Source organism: Crocuta crocuta, unplaced genomic scaffold (genome assembly GCF_008692635.1).
Source record: "Crocuta crocuta isolate KB4526 unplaced genomic scaffold, BGI_CrCroc_1.0 scaffold301, whole genome shotgun sequence".
Lineage (NCBI taxonomy): Eukaryota > Metazoa > Chordata > Mammalia > Carnivora > Hyaenidae > Crocuta > Crocuta crocuta.
This window is the reverse complement of record NW_027527544.1, coordinates 2,194,187-2,200,631: the sequence shown is the minus strand read 5'-3', so window position 1 is coordinate 2,200,631 and position 6,445 is coordinate 2,194,187. Positions and strand designations below refer to the sequence as shown.

General features: G+C 51.1%; 1 long non-coding RNA gene across 1 annotated transcript in view; it reads right to left on the bottom strand.

Annotated features, from left to right (window-relative positions):
• LOC144232445 (uncharacterized) overlaps window positions 1-5,334 on the bottom strand; it is a 6,922-nt gene extending 1,588 nt beyond the window's left edge. Inside the window, exons 1-2 of the long non-coding RNA XR_013335395.1 lie at window positions 5,179-5,334; window positions 608-714 (exon numbers count right to left, since the gene is read on the bottom strand). This is a non-coding gene — a long non-coding RNA (uncharacterized LOC144232445). The remainder of the gene's footprint in view (window positions 1-607; window positions 715-5,178) is intronic.
• Between the last annotated feature and the right edge of the window lie 1,111 nt (window positions 5,335-6,445).

Below are 6,445 nucleotides of genomic sequence, written 5' to 3'. Positions count from 1 at the left end.
CCCCTGCCCCTCTGCAGGGTGCCAGGTCATGGATATGATGAGTGAATTGCACACTGCTACCCTTCCCCTCGTTTGGGTCCCCAGGTCCCCTAAAGGCAAGTGATAAGATGTGGCATAAAACACAAAAGGCTCGCTCCCCAAAATAAGTGTTCATTGGTTTTTGTGCGTGTGTGTGCTTGTCTTTTTGTTTTGTNGTTTATGTGCCTATGTTTTTTTTTTCAGGGTGAGCAGCTCGCTTTTCCCTTCCTTTAGGTTGTTAGTAAGACAAAGGGGGAGGGAGAGGTGAGGCTCTGGAGCCATTCTCTGAAGGAATCACAGTCCCTGGTGGGAGGTCAGACTAAGGACAGCTACGCAGAGGAGGCCAGCTGGGGAATCTTTGTCCACCTGCAAGAGCCCCTCCCGTAGTCCCCAACCACTCCCGGGGCCCAAGGAATGTCAGAGGAGAGAGTCGAGTCTCCAGGGGAGGAGATAAAGAGGCCTCAAGATCTTTCAGCCTTGGAGCCAAACCCCAGGCTTTGTGATCAAAAGACAAATAAACAGCCATTCCCACCGGGTCTCTCAAACCTGCTGAGCGGCACAAATGTTTCCTCCTTATAAACAAGCCTACCTGAAGAAGGCGAAGAAAACCAGACCCTGAAATCCCACGCAGTTTTCGGCAGACCCCTTAGGAGAAACGGCTGCGGGCGGCTTATCAAGTGCCTCTCTCACATCGCTCTGAAATAAGATGTCAAAGTTGGAACATAAGCCACGAACAAACAAAATCAGCCCGCTTCCTCGTGCCGGCTGCACCTTCCCGACACGGGGAAGGTTGAACTAGAGCTGCAGAATTCGGAGCCGCTGAAACGATGTGAGAGAGGCCAGGGGGTCGTGAAGGTAAGCAGGGAGTGGAGGCCAGGGCCTCCTTTCGACAAACACTGGGCTTTGTACCGCTGCACTGCACCGCACGCACCTCTTCCCACCCGGGTCCCCGGGGCTGTGTTTCGGGACATGTCAGTGCCACTCTAAGGCTGACAGCGCCCTGTGGAGTGAGGCGAGACGGACGCCCTAATGAGCGCCCACGGTGAGCCACCGTTGGGGATCCACCGCTGTCCAAACAGGACAAGTCTCCGTCTGTCCCGAAGCTTCCACTCGGATTAGGAAGCTCAGCCGCATGTGAGTGGGTGACACGCATCAGAGCAAGAGTACATCCCGGGGGGGTGGAGAACGAGGGAGGGCTGTGCTCTTGCGGTAGGGTGGGCAGGCCAGGCCTCACCAAGGGGAAGTGACTTTTGAGCGAAGATGAGAAGGGGTGAAGGAGTGAGCCCTTCCAGGAAGGGCTCTGAGGGAAGGGGTCCCAGGTAGAGGGGACAGCGAGTGCAAATGTCCTGAGGTAGAAGCAGGGCTGGAAGAGGCAGAGTGCACCATGGGAGCCAGTGGAGCTGGAATGGAAACACGAAGGGTGTCTGCGGATCCTGAGTGCCATGGAGAGTCACAGGGCGTCCTCGCCAGTGCTCCAGCCACCTCCTCAGCCTGCTCTGTGGGGTACCCATCTCAGTAGCCACCTCTGGGGGATCTATGGGATTCCTTGCTTCTCCATCAACTAACAACTAGTTTCCGATATGGTCCTGTTTAATTACTAACCAACTAGGGGTGAAGGCCCACCCCCTGACTTCCTGGACTTCAAACCTCCCAACACTTCAGTTTGTGGATGGAGGCATCCTGGAGACAGACGTGTAGAAAGAGGGAGGGTGCTTTGAAAGCGTCCCTCCCCATCCCTCACCCCCTAGGTCCCCTGCAAATGGTGTCACCGTACACTGGGTGATTCAATAAATGTTTGCTGACCTTCCCCACTACCTGTCCCGCACAGAGAGTAGAGAAGTCTCCAGAGAGACCGAGTTGTGTCCCGGACTCATCTGATTTCGCTCAGAATCTCTTGGCCAAGCACCTAGGATTAATTTGGTATCTATCACAGTTATGGACACTGCCCTGGCTCAAAGAGTGATCCAATCGGGGTCTACCCTCCACAGGGTAAGATGTGGGTCAGCGGTAGCCCAAGCATTTTGATGACAAATTCTTGGCTCGATGCCCTGAGGATTTCCTTGGTTGGAACCCCTCTGTTTGCTTTTTGCCATTTATCGACACGGGCATTGCAACATGCAGACGGAGCCTCTAAGGTCAGAAGGTCCAAGGCTATGGAATGAGGGACCTGTGATGGGGCAGAATGTTCCACGGTTTGGGGACCTGTTAAGCAGGGTGTGGGTGGGCTGTATGGAGCCTAAAGACAGCAGGGCGGGCAGTCAGGAGGGACAGATGGACATGAAGTGGGGGAGACCAAGGACAAACCAGAGCCCAGCTGCACAGATGGGAACCTTCTCAGTTTCTCGCAGCCTCCAACTTCACTGAGGCAGGGGACACACAGCCCCGGTGCTCTGAGAAGCTAAGTTGGGGAGCTGGGGGGCTCTGGAGGGGCTGCGGGCCCAGCTTGCCACCCACACCAACATGGCGAGAGAGCCGATGGGTGACACGAGTGAGCTGCGACGGTCCCTGCCCTACTCCGATGGTCGGACCATCAAAACGGCTGTCCCTTCGCTTCCACCTCCCACATCTCGCACAAATTTCTTCCCTGGCCAACCCTGACCAGAAAGGGAAAAGACAAGAATTCTGTGAAACATAGTTCTGGCTTAGCTACTAGAGTACAAAGCCGCCACGCTGACTTTGACCTCTGGCCTCGGCTTCCTCACTCCCAGCATCTAGGGCTTGGCCCGAAGGGGAACTGTTGGGAGCATCCATGGTACAGTAACAGTTTCTTTTCTCTCATCACTGGACGAGCGGCCAAGAGAGCCCAGATGCAATTGCAATGTCGGGAGTCCCCACAGGAAAGGAAGGCGTGGCTCTAGGCCTTGTGTGTCCTTCTGTCTTTCTGCCCAATCACAAAACCCTCATAATCCGGGCTCTCAGCCTGAACCTCACAGGAACCCCACGTACTGTGGGCACTCACACAGACTCATTGACCACCTTCTCATCAGGCTGCAGGAGTGAGACATTATCATCTGTCTTCCCAGGTCGTGAACCTCAGATCCAGCGTGCTGCTGGACTCACACCAGTCACCTGCTGAGGCAGTGGCAGCAGGTGACAAAGCCCGTGCTCTGTGTCTAGTAATCAGGCTGAGAAGCCCCAGAAGGTTGCAGAAAGATTTTTAGGCTGCACACAGTTCAATTAACAATCTGGACCCAAACATTTTCTCTAGGAGTTCAGCTTCCTGGTGATTCCAGAAAACTCCGACACCACCTGATGAAAATCTCTCTCCATGAATTAATGTGAGCACTATAAGCCATGAAGAGCTCTCTGTAAAACATGCTCTGGGCAGACTCTATTCCTAGGTACTGCGGGGGTGGGGCAGGGGGCGGGTAGGAGACCCATATGCATGGAGACAAAGAGATATAAATGCAAGAAAGAAACTGGAAAAAAAATTTACGTGTATAGAAAGACTCATTTGTGACCAAAGAAATGAAGAGGGGCAAAACCATGGCGGTTAAAGAGAAGGGGACTGGATGGATCTTCTCTGAAATTCCTTGAGTTTAGGAGATCATCAACAAAATATAAAGCTAGAGGCTCCCATGGAAGGGAAGGAAAATGCCAGAAGGAATGCCTTAATTCCCAGTACCTCTTGATAGAACAAACTTTTAGTTATTGTGGGACAGAGCTGGTGTAATACTGAATGAGGGTATGGTCCTGAAGACTTGTGCCTTGTGAGATGTATGTCCGCAGGGAGAGGAAAAGTCACTTTCCCTCTACCCTTCTAGGTTCTTGACTGAGATCCTCCTGTAATAAAAGACTAACAGGAGAAAAACAAATAGATGTTTAATAATGCACATACCTCCTGTAGACATGGGAGAGACCCAGGAAAACTGAATAACTCCAAAATGGCCCAAGCCACCCCCTTAAATACCATCTCCAGCTAAAGACGAAAGAAGATCCTGGGGCAGGGGAGGCCAGTCATGGGAGGCTATCATCGAGAAAAGCACAGTACTCAAGAGTAAGTTTGTTTTACAGATTTAGGTCATTGCCTTCTCCACTGAATAGAGTTTCTAGAAATGTGTCATCCTTCTCTTCCTGGTACAGAGAGGGAGACACGCTTACAAAATGGAGAGTTCCCTTATACATGTAATTTTCTCCTACAAAAGGGTAACTTCTACTCGATTTCCAGAGTTTTTCCCATCTCTGCTGTTCCTTAAAGATAATCAGCCTAAAGGAATCCTTATGCCAAAGAGGCGTATCTTGGGGTCACACATTCTGGCTTCCCTTCAGCTGCAGCATGTGCGTGTCTTGAGCAGAGCAAGGCTGTTTCGATCTCAGGGAGGGAGTCTCCAGGGTGCAAAGGTCGACCAGCAGGAGGGGCCCACATGGCTGCAATGGTCTGACCAGCGGAAGAGGAGTCACTGAAGGCTTAAAGGTGGGAAAGGACACATGTCCACACAAAAACCTGCAGGCGGACATATATAGCGGCGTTATTCATAACTGCCAAAGCGTGGAAGCAACCAAGATGTCTTTGGTAGGTGAATGGATAAATCGACCGTGGTCCATCCAGACGATGGACTACGATTCAGCACTAAGAAGAAATAAGATATCAAGCCATGAAAAGACATGGAGGAACCTCAGAGGCATGTTAGGAAGTGAAAGAAGTCAGTCTGAAAAGGCTACCTACTGCTTGATTCCAAGCATGTGGCATTCTGGGAAAGGCAGGACCCCGGAGAAAGTGAAAAGATGAGAGGTTGTGGGGGAGCTGGGGAGGTCGGGGAGGGAAGCACAGGTGAAAATACAGAAGATTTTTAGGGCAGTGAAAATAGTCTGCATGATATTATGACGGTGGATACATGTCACTGTACATTTGTCCAAACCCATAGAATGTCCAACAGCAAGGGTGAACCCTAATGCAACCTAGGGACACCGGGTGATAACGATGTGCCCGTGTAGGTCATAAGTTGTAGCAAATGTACACTCCGGTGGGGATGTTGGTAAGGGGGAGGCTGTCCTGGTGCTGGGGCAGGGGGTATTTGGGAAATCACGGTACCTTCTCCATTTTGCTGTGAATCTAAAACCACTCTAAAAAATTACCATCTGCTTAAAATGTGGGAGAGGAAACTGAATCTGAGGTTTCCTAACCTTCGGCATATCAAAAATTAAAGTTTAGAGGGGCACCTGGGTGGCTCAGTCGGTTGAACGTCTGACTCTTGACCTCGGCTCAGGTCATGATCTTGTGGTTCACGGGATCGAGGCCCACAATGGGCTTTGCGCTGACCGTGTGGAGCTGGCTTGGGATTCTCTCTCCCATTCTCTCTTCTCTTCCCCTGCTTGCACTCTCTAAATAAATAAATAAATAAATAAATAAACAAACATTTTTAAAAAGTGAAAGTTTAGAAACTGATCATGGTTTGGTTAGCAGATTACAACATGTTTCCTGAATTCTTATCCGCTGAGTGAAAGCGGAAACATTCAGTGAAAACATGGCACAGGTCTCTCATTATTGGGCAGGCCTAAAAGTTAGGCCCAGGGCTCTGTAGAGGCAGGAATGACCTCAAGTAGAATTCAGCTTGCAATATCTTTGCCTAGTGCAGGGCTTGGCAAACTTTCTCTGTAGGGAGCCAGAGGGTAAATATTGTTGCCCTCGCAGGCCATGCGGTTTCCGCTTCAACTACTCAGCGCTGCCGCTATAGCGTGGCTGTGTCCAATAAAACTTTATTTACAAAAACAGGCACAGGCTGGACTTGTGCGGCGGGCCGTAATTTGCAGGCCTAGCACTTTCCCAGAAAGTTGGGCTTGCCTACATTCAAACTATGGGCAAACCGAGCATTGACATTATGCATCATGTATCAATGATACGTGTTCTCACGCCGAGAAGGAGGAATCAAGGGGAACGGTGACAAAAGAGAAGAAAGGGAGCGGGTTTCCATTTCATAAGCCAGGGCGAGAAGAAGGCAGAGAAGGGCCAGGAGGAGGAGCAGGCAGAACACGTGTTGCCCGGGGCGGCCCGCACTTAGAGGAGCACAAGACAAACAGAGAACACGAGACCAGAGCTCAAGGGACTCGGGCTCCAGGCCTTGTGTGCCCTTCTGTCATTCTGCCCAATCACAAAACCCTCACAGTGTGGAGCCAGGAGGAAAGGAAGGCACGGCAGAGCCGCGGCGAGGCAGCTGTAGGAGTGAGCAGGCGTGGGGACGATGGCCACCCCGGGGGTGTCTCTCCGTGAGGACAGACCCCCATCTTCTTCCTACAGCACACTATGCTGAAAAACATAGCTAAACTTGAGCTTAAATAAACAATTTAATCAGCAGCCCAGTTTCCTTTTATCACCCAATCTCCCGGCTAGACGGACTAATTATTTTCCATCTCCTAACCGCTGGACTGTTAAGTATCATCCGAAGCAAACAGAATACCAGCCATTGCTAAATGCCATTGCGGCCCAAGC